The sequence below is a fragment of the Canis aureus genome, chromosome 9, assembly GCF_053574225.1.
Source record: "Canis aureus isolate CA01 chromosome 9, VMU_Caureus_v.1.0, whole genome shotgun sequence".
In the NCBI taxonomy this organism is placed as follows: domain Eukaryota; kingdom Metazoa; phylum Chordata; class Mammalia; order Carnivora; family Canidae; genus Canis; species Canis aureus.
The window spans coordinates 67,893,593-67,905,452 of record NC_135619.1 but is presented as its reverse complement, the minus strand read 5'-3'; the positions used below and the strand labels follow the sequence as shown (position 1 = coordinate 67,905,452).

The window sequence follows — 11,860 nt, the reverse complement described above, 5'->3', positions numbered from 1 at the left end:
CTCACTTTAATTCCACAGCAATCTTGCAGGGAGGTGCTTTTATGATCCCCACTTCACAGATGAGAAAATGGGGCATCGTCCGAAGTCATAAGCTAGTAAGTAAGTGGCAGAGCTAAGATGCCACCCTTGTAACCCCTGTAGACTTATCAAAGGAAGTAGATGTTCAGTCCAATGGGTAGGAGTCTCAGCTTCAGGCCATGATCTTCTTGCCCCCTGTGCCCGGGCTTCTCTCATGGGTGTCACCCTCTTGGACACTCTTGCTTCTGCCAATGGGATTGTAGGGCAGCTCTTGACCAACAGGATAGGACCTGATGCCCCTCATTTTTTTCATGCAGAGGGACAGTCCTAGGAAGCATTTCATAAAATGACTCAGAAGGTCCATGGGATTGAGCAAGCAGTCACTCACGGTGGTGGCCAACTCCATAACGCCTCCTGGCCTTGGGCTCTGTCCATTTCCTTTTCTCCTCTCTGGGCCCTCACTGCTCCTCTTTCTGTATTTCCCCATCACCACCAATGGCAACCCCATTCACAGAAGTTCTGGGAAAGAGCCTGGTGAGGCATGCCCTGCACTCCTCCCTCACCTTCTTTACTCTCCCCGCCTCACACACGCACCCAACCAGATAGTTTTCCTTCGGTGGTTTCCTAAGTCCTACCTTACTTCCTGTTGACTCTGCTTTATTTTCTATTGGCTTAATTTGACTTCCTGTTGACTCTACTTCATGGTGCTTCCACTTACTTTCTGTTGACTCTACTTCCTTAATAGCTTTTCCAACAGCTCATCTGCCCCCATCCAGCTACTGGTGCTGTGCCACCATCATCCCTGCCCCGGCACACAGCAACCACCTCCGTGGACTCCAGCACTCAGCAAGGCCGGAGCTGAACTTCGTGTCTAGCCTGCTCTGCAGCTGGAGCCTTACCCTCACTCCAACAGTGGGTGTGATGATGACACACTGGAGGCAGGGGGACAGTTTAGAAGGCTGTCACCGGCGGCCCAGGCAAGAGGTGGTAAAAATCCCAAGAAGCAGCAGACTTGGGGATAGACATTTGAGTTCACTCTCCATCTCTCGTTTCCTGGGAGTCCTGCAACTCATGACATTGCACCTCCAGGATTTCCGTGGGAGGGAGCAACCTTGAAGACTCTGACAAACCAAGCACATTTGCCACTGGGGGACTTGAGAACCCACTGTGAACTGGCTTCTTGTCCTCAAATAAAAGTGCTGCTTCATCTCCAGGCTGGGCATGGAGCAGCCAAAGGGAATTAAATTCATAAACTGCATAACGAGCCCGGACCCACTCCAGCGCTCTGTGAATCATCCCAGCACCAGTACCCTCAGCCTCTGTGCTGATTAACAAGCAATTCCAACCTGAGGGACAGGAAGGCTGTAGTCTGCTATTTATATATTTATCATCGTCACCCACAGATACTTGGGGAGCGTCCAGGAGATGAAGTCCAGAAACCCCAAATCTAATACAGTATTTAAAAACTAATAAAGGCCAAGTAGGGCTCATCTTTTTTTTTAACTAACTTTTTTTTTTTTAAGCTAACCAACATAGTTAACTCTCACAACCTTCTGAGGGGCATTACTTTTTTCCATTTCACAGATGAAGAAACAGAGATTCAGAGAAGCAAAGTAATTTTACTAGGATCTTCTAGTTATGTCTGCCTTTCTCCATGCCCACTACTCCCTGCTAAAATTCCCTTTTCATCTTTTCCTTCAAGAATTCTTCTAGGTTGGTCAGAAAGACCTTCGTGGGTAGAAAAGAATATGTTAGAACCATTGATCTACTTTTCAAAGGTTGGGTTTTTTTTGTTTTTTTTTTTTTTGTTTTGTTTTGTTTTGTTTTTGTTTTTTGTTTGTTTTTTTGGCTGGAGCCAAAGAGCCTATTCTTTTTCATCCAAAGTTTGTCTGCTGTTTGAGGCCACTCCAGCACCCCTTCCTCCAGGAAGGCCCTGAGGACTACTCCTACCTCCAAGCTCCATAGCATCTAAACCTGTGACAATCCTTTGGTTCCTAATTGTCAGCATTTCATTAACTTCTCTTTCCTTAAGATCCAACACTTGATGGTCGCTTGATAACAGGGAAAGTTTTCATTCAAATATATGTAGAGCAAAATGCCAAGTATTGGGAAAATGGAGCATGTTGAACGTGCACAAACTGAATACATCTGTGGAAATAGCACCCACCTCAAAAAGGAGACCATGACCAGACCCCCAACATTTCCCCAAGGGCCCCCTTCCACTCACTATCCCTCCCTAACAAGGGTAACCACTCTCCTGACTTCTAATACTGTAGATTAGCTTCTCCTCTTTTTGTACCTTTCATAAATGCAACTGTAAATGGAGAAATGGAGTCATAGAGGATGTACCCCTTTGAGTTTAACTTCTTCTGACCACACAATGTCTGCGAGTTCATCCATGGATGATTTCCCCCCCTCAGCCTTATGTTTGTGAGATTCATCCACTTTGTTGTGTTGTGTATAACTGAAGTTTGCTCATTCTAAGGTAAGTTGTGTTCCATTATCCTAATACACCACAATGGAATGACTACCATTCAACCACTGGCAGGTGTTTGAGTAGTTTCCAGCTTGAGCCTGTTTGAAACAGTGCTGCAGTGAACATTCTAGTACACACCTTCTGGTGGACATATGTACATGTATCTGTTGGGTCTGCACCTAAGAACGGGATTGTTGGGTGATAGGATTACATATTTCCAGCGTTAGTAGAATTACCAGATTGCTTTCCAAGTCAATGAATTCACTAATTGTCCCAACAGGGTAGGAAGATCCAGTTGTTCACAATCTTACAAGCATGTGGTATTTTCTCTCTTTTTTTCCTTTTATCTATTCTGGTAAGTATATAGTGATGCCTCATATTGGTTTCGATTTGCATTTCCCTGATGACTCACGAAGGTGAACTTATTTTCATATGTCTATTGGTCATTTGGATAACTATTCTTCAATGAAGTCCCCATTGAAGTATTTTACCCATTTATCTATTGGGTTGCCTCTTTTTCATATTGATTTGTAGAAGTTCTTTATATATGCTGTGTTAAGGTCCTTTATCAGGTACTTTTACCGAAAATATCTGTTCCCACTTTGCGAGTTGCCTTTTCATAGTGCATCATGATAAAAAGACTTTTTAAATTTTAATATAGTCCAGATTTATTACTGTTTCCTTTATGATTAGTGATTTTATGTTCTACTTCATAAAACTGCCTACTTCAGGATCTCAAAGATTTTGTTATATTTTCCTTTAAAAGCTTTCTTGTTTTACCTTTCTCATTTTTTAAAGTTTTTATTTTTTTTAGTAATCTCGGCACCCAACATGGGGCTCAAACTCACAGCCCCAAGATCAAGAGTCACATGCTCTACCGACTAAAACAGCCAGGTGCCCCTATCGTTCTCACTTAAATCTCCAATCCATCTGGAAATATTTTTGGATATTGTAATGAAGTAATAATTAAGAATGATATTGGCTCATGTGTATATCTGCTTCACCCAGCACCACTGGTTGAGAAAAGCATTCTGCCTCCATTGGTTGTAGTATCCTTTTTGTGGATCAGTTTCTGGACTCTCTATGCTATCTCATTCTTGGGCTTTTCTATCTTTGAATCTACCAAACTTTCTTAATTATTGTAGTTCTCTATCTGGTAGTCCTCTTGCTTTGTTCTTCTTCAAGATGGCCTTGGCTGCTCTCGGTACTTCTGGTCCTACATGAATTTTATTTTATTTTATTTTATTTTCTACATGAATTTTAAAATCAACTTGTCTTGTCAATTTCTGACAAAACAAAAACAAAACCAAAAAACAACTTGTTGGGATCTTGATTGGAATTTCTTTGAATGACATCTTCATGATACTGAGTGTTCTGATCCATGATACACACTATCATTCCATTTACTTAGGTTTCCTTTTATTTCTTTCTGTAATATTTTGCAGATTTTAATCCTAAATGCTCAGAATACAAGAGACAAGATGAAGTCTCTGCCCTTATGGAGCTTACATTCAAGTGGGGAGTTAAAAAAAGGATTAAGTCTGAAATCTTCAATATGAGTAATATAATAAGCTAGCAAGGTAGCTAAGTGCTGTGCAGACATGATGAATGTATTAAGTCAGAAGGATTCTATGACTTTCTCTAGCAGCACTAGAAGAGATAAAACCAATGGCAGAGGGTTATAAATTAGAATGAGGGAAAAACAGTAACTCTTTGACTTGATATTCTAGAAATACATCCCAATCTCCAAAGGTTATTGTCACAACTGGTTTGCTTGGCTTTAACAAAATATAGCAATGTTCAGATAATCCAGTGGTCCATTTTTTGGCACAAACAGTGACCAGAAAATGAAAAAGATCTTAGTGACACCACTAAGCTTTAAGACAAATGGCTGTTACACAGCCCTTGTCATCCTTATCCAAGTGACATCATGCAAAATTAGACAAAAGATTAGAAAAATTAAGAGACACAGAAACTGTCAGGAAGTAGTGGCTCACAGGAAGAAAAGTGAAAGCAAATAAATGCTTGGGAAGTAAATGGAACTAAAAAGGCATGGTGGGGGGGGGGGCAAGGGGAGTACAGTCTTTAACTATTAGGGGAAATTAGCCTGGGTGAACATTTCCAAATCTTAATAAAATCAATCCCTTAACCTAATGGAGTCAGTAAGAGGTTTGTTGATTTTTACTGTCTTTACAAACTCAAGGACAGATGTCACACTCTGGAGGGAGATAATTTTTCCCTTCATAAATGATATTCCTAAGTTGTCATAAAAGAGAAGGAAAAACATTAGCTAAAAAAAAAGCACATGATAGGTAATTTTTAGACCTTTGGACACTCTCCCTAAAAGAAAGTCATGTATTTCCATATAAACCCAACTTTGCAGACAATTCCAGGACCCTGATGCCTAACTTTGAATTTCAGGTTGCTATCTCCAGCTCGTTTCCCAGCAATGCAAATAAATAATGTTGCTATTTTTATTCCACTTTGCCAAAGTTAATGAACCTTCCAGGAAGCCCTCTCTGCAGTTACACCCTTTAATAATAACGTGCTTAAAATCCACGTTTATGTATCTAGTGTAATCTTGGCTGATCTTCCCAGCTCCATTTCATAGCATTTATTCAGTGCACCACCTGGTGGCCTCACCTACGGGAAACATCTGGCCTCATCTCAGCTTCCACCCTTGCAGTTCTGTTTCCAGATCCCAGTGTGCCTCCTGTTCAGGTGCACCTGAGTGTTCAACTCCTACATCCCACTCCCACCCCACAACCTTGCATCTGTGTTAGCCAAGGTTCTCAGATATATAGAGCCAATAGGAGATGATAGATAGATAGATAGATAGATAGATAGATAGATAGATAGATAGAGACATAGAGACATAGAGACATAGAGACATAGAGACATAGAGACATAGAGACATGGAGATAGATAAAGAGATTTATCTTGAGGAATTGACTCACACTGTTATGGCACTAAGAGCAGCAGTTTGCAGGCTGGAGACCCAGGAAAGATAACAACACAGTTTGAAGGCTTGAAAGCCAGAGAGTCAATAGTGTAGGTTCTAGTCTAGGTCTTAAGACCTGAAGGCAGGAGATCAGTGTCTCAGCCCAAGCTGTCAGGCAGAGAGCAAATTCAACCATCATCCACTTTTTTGGTCTATTCATATCCTCAACAGATAAAATGATGTCCATCCACCTTGGGGAGGACCATCTGCTTTACACACCTCACCAACTCAAATGCTAATCTCTTTAGGAAACATCCTCAAGACACACTCAAAAATAATGTTTAAATAGCTCTTTGGGCATCCCTTGTCCCAGTCAAACTGAGACATAAAGGTAACCAACACACTAACCCAGTCCCACACTTACTTCTTCTGGCATTCATCCCAGGTCCTGAGTGGAGTCAAACAAGCCCCGAGGTGCCCGCCCCCCCACCTGCCGCCCATTGCCAAGCCTGATGTACTTTTCAGGTGATTGTCTGGGCTACCTTCTCTGAATTAATCAGAGGAAGAGCTGACGTGATGGATCACTCTCCTCTGATTGGGAAAGAAGTTTTCCTAATTTGACCAAATGGTGTTTTCAGGGGTTGAAGGACCTTTTTAGGTTGTTTTTTTCTTTTTTGTAATGGGTGGAATGCTTGATTGAGTGGAAACAAATGAAAGGAAAGAGAAAGAATGTAAAAATAGAATAAAAATAAAAAATAAGAAGGTAGATGCGGAGTAAAACCCATACCACTCATGAAGCAGTCAAGCTGTGGCTAGTACCCAAGTTCCCTTCTACTTACCCTGATTGCAGCTTCTTTATTAAATGTAAAAGTAATGTCCTTTTTTATGGAGAGGGTCTGTGACATCCCCCCTGCCCAGAGCTCCCTTGAGCATCCTCAATTACCCAGAAGATTTCCCAGAACCAGAGAGTCAGTGAAAAGTATTCTTTGGAGTTTGGGATAATGTAATACCTACAGGTGACAGCTCAGGTTTTTGCTCTTAGAAGCCTCTCAGACCCTACTCAGAGCCCATCTGCTTGCAAAGCACACGCACACAGAGTCCCAAGAAATTCCTGACTATTGACAAAGATTAAAAGCAAACATTTGCAAAGTGCAACGAAGGAAGCTGGTGGATTTGGGGCAAGGGTAACACTGCATTCTGTTTATGTGCACATGTGTGTGTGCACCTGTGTGTAGAGTCTTTGAAATCCTATGTGTACTTTACATCACAGCACATCTCAGTATAAACTAGCCACACTTCAAGTGCTCAATAATCGCATATGAATAGGGGCTACATCTTGGGTGGCACATCCGTGGAAATTTACCATACGGAGGCTTCTATAAAAGTGTTCTAAGAGGAATCATGCCACCAAGAAGTGAAACCAGGAAGGAGAAAAACACATAAGAAGTAACAGTAAATAACCATTTATGAAATGTACTGCTGTCTAAGAAATGTCCAAAAGTAAATTGGAAGGTCAAGGTTGCCAGGCTTTAGCACACGTCCCCAGGGTATAAACTGCTCGGCTGGTCCATTACCTCTTTGGGTTACTGCTCTCACTTGCTTTGGCCTCTGATTTATTACTTTCTTGTCAGTTCAGTGATGCATTTAAAAAGATTTTTGAGACATGTTTCATCTAGAATTTTCAGTGTTTTCCACTGAAATATTGTTCAGACTATCTATTTCATTTTATATTTACAAAAACAGATAGCTCTTCACATCCTGTTTTTAGATTTCCGTTGGTTGCCCTAAACTTTCATTTAAAGACATTTTTTTTCCATAACATAACATCTAAATTCAATCAATTTATTTATTCTCCTCTTAAAGAAAAGAACCTTGGCAGGGTGTGGGGGCACCTGTCTGGCTCAGTCCGTAGAGTGTGCAACTCTTGATCTCAGGGTCATGGATTTGAATCCTATGTTGGGGGTAGAGATTACTTAATTTTTTTAAAAAAGGTAAAAAGATTAAGGAAAAAAAGAAAAGAACTTTGGAATTTACTTACATTGCTTCATTCTTTTGACCCCATTTCCACTCCATATTGATGTCTAGAATTTTATTTACGTATTTTAAGGAAAAGATGCAGAACTACTTTTAGACAATACTGTTGTTGTTATTGCTGTCGATGATCTTCCACTGTGGCTTGTATCTCAATCTCATTTATTTCTTCTGGAGTTTTTTCACTTCCTACTAAAGAGCTACCTCTGTGTACCAATATAGGGTCTAGGGAGTGAGGGTTTCTCACATTTCATCTTCACATTTGGATGATAGTTTAGCTGGATATATAATTCTAGTTCAAGTGAATTATGGAGACTTTTTTATTGCAGTCAGTGAGAAATCTGTATGCATTGAACTCTCTGATCTGTTTTCTTCTTTTTTGTTGACAGAATTTTTAAAGACTTTTATCCTTGATATTTTATTATAATGGTGTGTTTAGATATCTTTCCCCTTATTTATTCTGTTCTGATGACACCAATCTTCTTTAGTTCTGGGAATTTTTCAGTTACTCATTTGAATGTTTCCTCCTTTTTTATTCTCTTTTCTCTGCTGCTGGAATTCTTCTGACATAGATCCTGGTAAGTGTACATTCATCCTCCACATATCTTAACTTCACAATATCTACCTTTCTACTCATCTCTGGCACATTTAGGAAGAGTCCCAGATAATATTCCAGGTTTCCAGGATATTCAACATATCTACTAAGTCTTTTGTCCCAACAATTGTATTATTTTTGTTTCCAAGATGTTGGAATGGGCAGAACTTCTATTGGACATGTTTTTCCTCCTTTCCAGGGATAAGAAGTTTGGCTGGGTGTCCAGTGGGTAGGAATTCTCTACTTATTTATGGACTCACTGTTCCTCCCTCTACTGCTATCCCTCCAGGGCACTGCCCCAACCCCTATCCTGATTACCTTTTCCCCAGAGATTAGATGTCATTTCCCCCTCAACCAGGGGTGATGGGTGTGGGGGTAAGTGGGGGGAGTTCTTCACATCAGCTAGAAAAATGCTCACAAATGCTTGTGCTGTAAAATTCTAGCTAATCCTTTTGTGAAGAGCCACCAGTCCATTCCCACTCTCTCCTCCCACTAGTAATAACTATCTCTGGGCATGGGAATTCCCATCTTGTTACTCTACCTCATTTAGATGGTACTGCCTTGCAAGCATGCTACCCTGATCTTTCTCCTTTGGTTGAAAAAAAAAAGAAAACAATAAAACAAGCAAAAAAAAAAGAGAGAATGAAAGATCATATTTGAAGAAATAATAGCTAAGGACTTCCTAGCTCTAAAGAAAAACCAACTGAAGTCTCATGTGCCAGAACTGAGGCATGTGGCCACTCCAAACCAAGCACTGTCTTAGAGAAATCAGGATATATCCATTAGCTGGGTCATCTTTATTCTCAGTTACATACAAAGGTTAGAGGTAGAGTAAGTGAGGGTTCTGCGGCAAGAAAGAAGAGTAGGGTAGGCAACTTGCAGGATGTGCTTCACCACAGATGTAGATAATTTCAATAGAAGAGGTACCCGACACCATTCAACATATACAGTAAAGAGCTTAAGAACTAAGAAAGGTAGGATCTTTTCAAATCGGTAAAGCAAATCTACACAAACTTTCATTTGACATCCTGATTACTGGCTAAACTTTAGAAGAGTTTTATTAAAGACAGGAACATAAAGAAATGCCTGCCATCACCCACTTCTATTATTTAACATATTTTAACAAACACTAAAAGTTAATGAGACAAAAAGAATTAGAGACACACAGAGAGGAATAGACATACATGGGATAGCAGCATAAGGATTGGAAAGGAGGGGTGAAAAAACCTATTACTTGCTGATAAACCAACCAACAAAACTAATAAGAGTTTAGCAAGGCTGCTACAGGCAAAGTCAACATCAAAATTTTATGCTGGAAAGTATCATTAAAACATACTATTCACAAAAGCAACAAAGGTAGAAAATACCCAGAAGTTTAAGATAAACAACATATGTTAACACTTTATGGGGGCTATCATAAAATGTTATTAAAGAATAGAAGAGGTTTACCTCAACTGTATAAATTCAATGAAATGAAATACCAATAGAAATCCCAAAAGTTTTAAGAAAAAACTTCAGAGATACAAAAGTACAATTTTGAAAAAGAACAAAGAAGGAGGACATATTCCATCAAGTATTTCAAGTTCAAATTCATAACCTTTTTCAGTGTGGTTTTACCATAGTAACAGGTAAATAGAACAGAATAAAGCCCAGAAACAGACTCGTATCTACATGGGAACTTCATATTCAATATTGGCAGTGTCAGAAATCTTGTGTAAACTCTTCCTCTGCGCTGCCCGTGGGGGTGTCAGCCATCGATTGCTGGGCATCATGGCCATCCTCAGACCTCTGGTGAAGCCCAAGATCATTAAAAAGAGGACCAAGAAGTTCATCCAGCACCAGTCAGACCGATATGTCAAAATTAAGCGCAACTGGTGGAAACCCAGAGGCATTGACAATACGGTACACAGAAGATTCAAGGGCCAGATCTTGATGCCCAACATTGGTTACAGAAGCAACAAGAAAACAAAGCACATGCTGCCCAGTGGCTTCTGGAAGTTCCTAGTCCACAACTTCAAGGAGCTTGAAGTGCTGCTGATGTGCAGCAAATCTTATTATGCAGAGATTGCTCACAATGTATCCTCCAAGAACCACAAAGCCATTGTGGAAAGAGCAGCCCAGCTGGCCGTCAGAGTCACCAATCCCAATGCCAGGCTGTGTAGCGAGTAAAATGAATAAAGCGAGTAAAGATAGCTTGTGTGTGTCATATTTGTGTTAATAAAACCATAAAACTACAAAAAAAAAAGAAAGAAATCTTGTGTAAGGAAAAATTATTCAGTATTGTTTAGGAAATTGGTTAAATATTTGGAAAAATTTCATGCAACTAGATTATGACCCTAGTATACAAAATATACATCTCAGTATATAGTATATAATATTTGTATACTTCATATATAAAAATAAGTTCCACATGATACTGATAGAATCCTTTAAAAAATATCCTGAAATTGATATTAGCAAACTAAATCCAACAATATATTTTTAAAAAATCATTCACCATGATCAAATGGGATTTATTCCTGGGATGCAAGGGTGATTCAATATTTGCAAATCAATTAATGTGATACATCGCATCAAGAGAAAGGATAAAAACTATACAATCATTTCAGTAGATGCAGAAAAAGCATTTAATGAAGTACAATATCCATTCATGATAAAAAAAAATCCTCAACAAAGTAGGTTTAGAGGGAACATACCTCAACATAATAAAGGCCTTACTTGAAAACCCCACAGCTAACATTCAATGGTAAAAAACAGAGAGCTTTTCCCCTTAACTCAGGAACAAGACAAGGATGTCCACTCTCACCACTTTTATGCAACATAGTACTAGAAGTCCTAGCCACAGCAATCAGACAACAAAAAGAAATAAAAGGCATCCAAATTAGGAAGGAAGATGTAAAACTTATTTGCAGATAATATGAGACTATATACAGAAAAACCTAAAGATTCCACCAAAAAAGAAAAAAAAAAACCTATTAGAACTGATAAACAAATTCAGTAAGGTCATAGGATACAAAATCAATGTATAGAAATCCACTGCATTTCTATACACTAATAATAAAATAGCAAAAAGAGAGATTAGGAAAACAGTCTCCTTTACTATTGCACCAAAAATACCTAGAAGTAAACTTAACAAAGGAAGTGAAATATCTCTACTCTGAAAACTATAAAAGATTGATGAAAGTGGGACACCTGGGTGGCTCAAAGTTTGATCGTCTGCCTTTGGCTCAGGATATGATCCCAGAGTCCCGGGAGCGAGTCCCACTTTGGGCTTCCTGCATGGAGCCTGCTTCTCCCTCTGCCTATGTCTCTGCCTCTCTCTCTCTCATGAATAAATAAATAAAATCTCAAAAAAAAAGATTGATGAAAGAAATTGAAGAGGACACAAACAAATGGAAACATTCCATACTCATGTACTAGGAGAACAGGTATTGATAAAAATATCCATGCTACCCAAAGCAATCTATACATTTATTGCAATGCCTATTAAACTGTCAACAGTATTTTTCATAGGACTAAAACAAACAATCCTAAAATTTGTATGGAACCACAAAAGACCCCAAATAGCCAAAGCAGCCCTGAAAAAAGAAAAACAAAACTGGAAGTATCACAATACCAGATTTCAAAATATACTACAAAGCTATATTATCAAAACAGCATGGTACAGGCATAAAAAATAGACACATAGATCAAAATAATAGAATTGAAATCCAGAAATAAACTCGTGAGTATATGATCAATTAATCTTCTACGAAGGAGGTAAGGCTATCCTACGGGAAAAAGATAGTCTCTTCAACAA

General features: G+C 39.3%; 1 pseudogene; it reads left to right on the top strand.

The window, feature by feature from the left end:
• Window positions 1–9,801: 9,801 nt before the first annotated feature.
• Window positions 9,802–10,234, top strand: LOC144320197 (large ribosomal subunit protein eL32 pseudogene; annotated as a pseudogene).
• The last annotated feature ends 1,626 nt before the right edge of the window (window positions 10,235–11,860 follow it).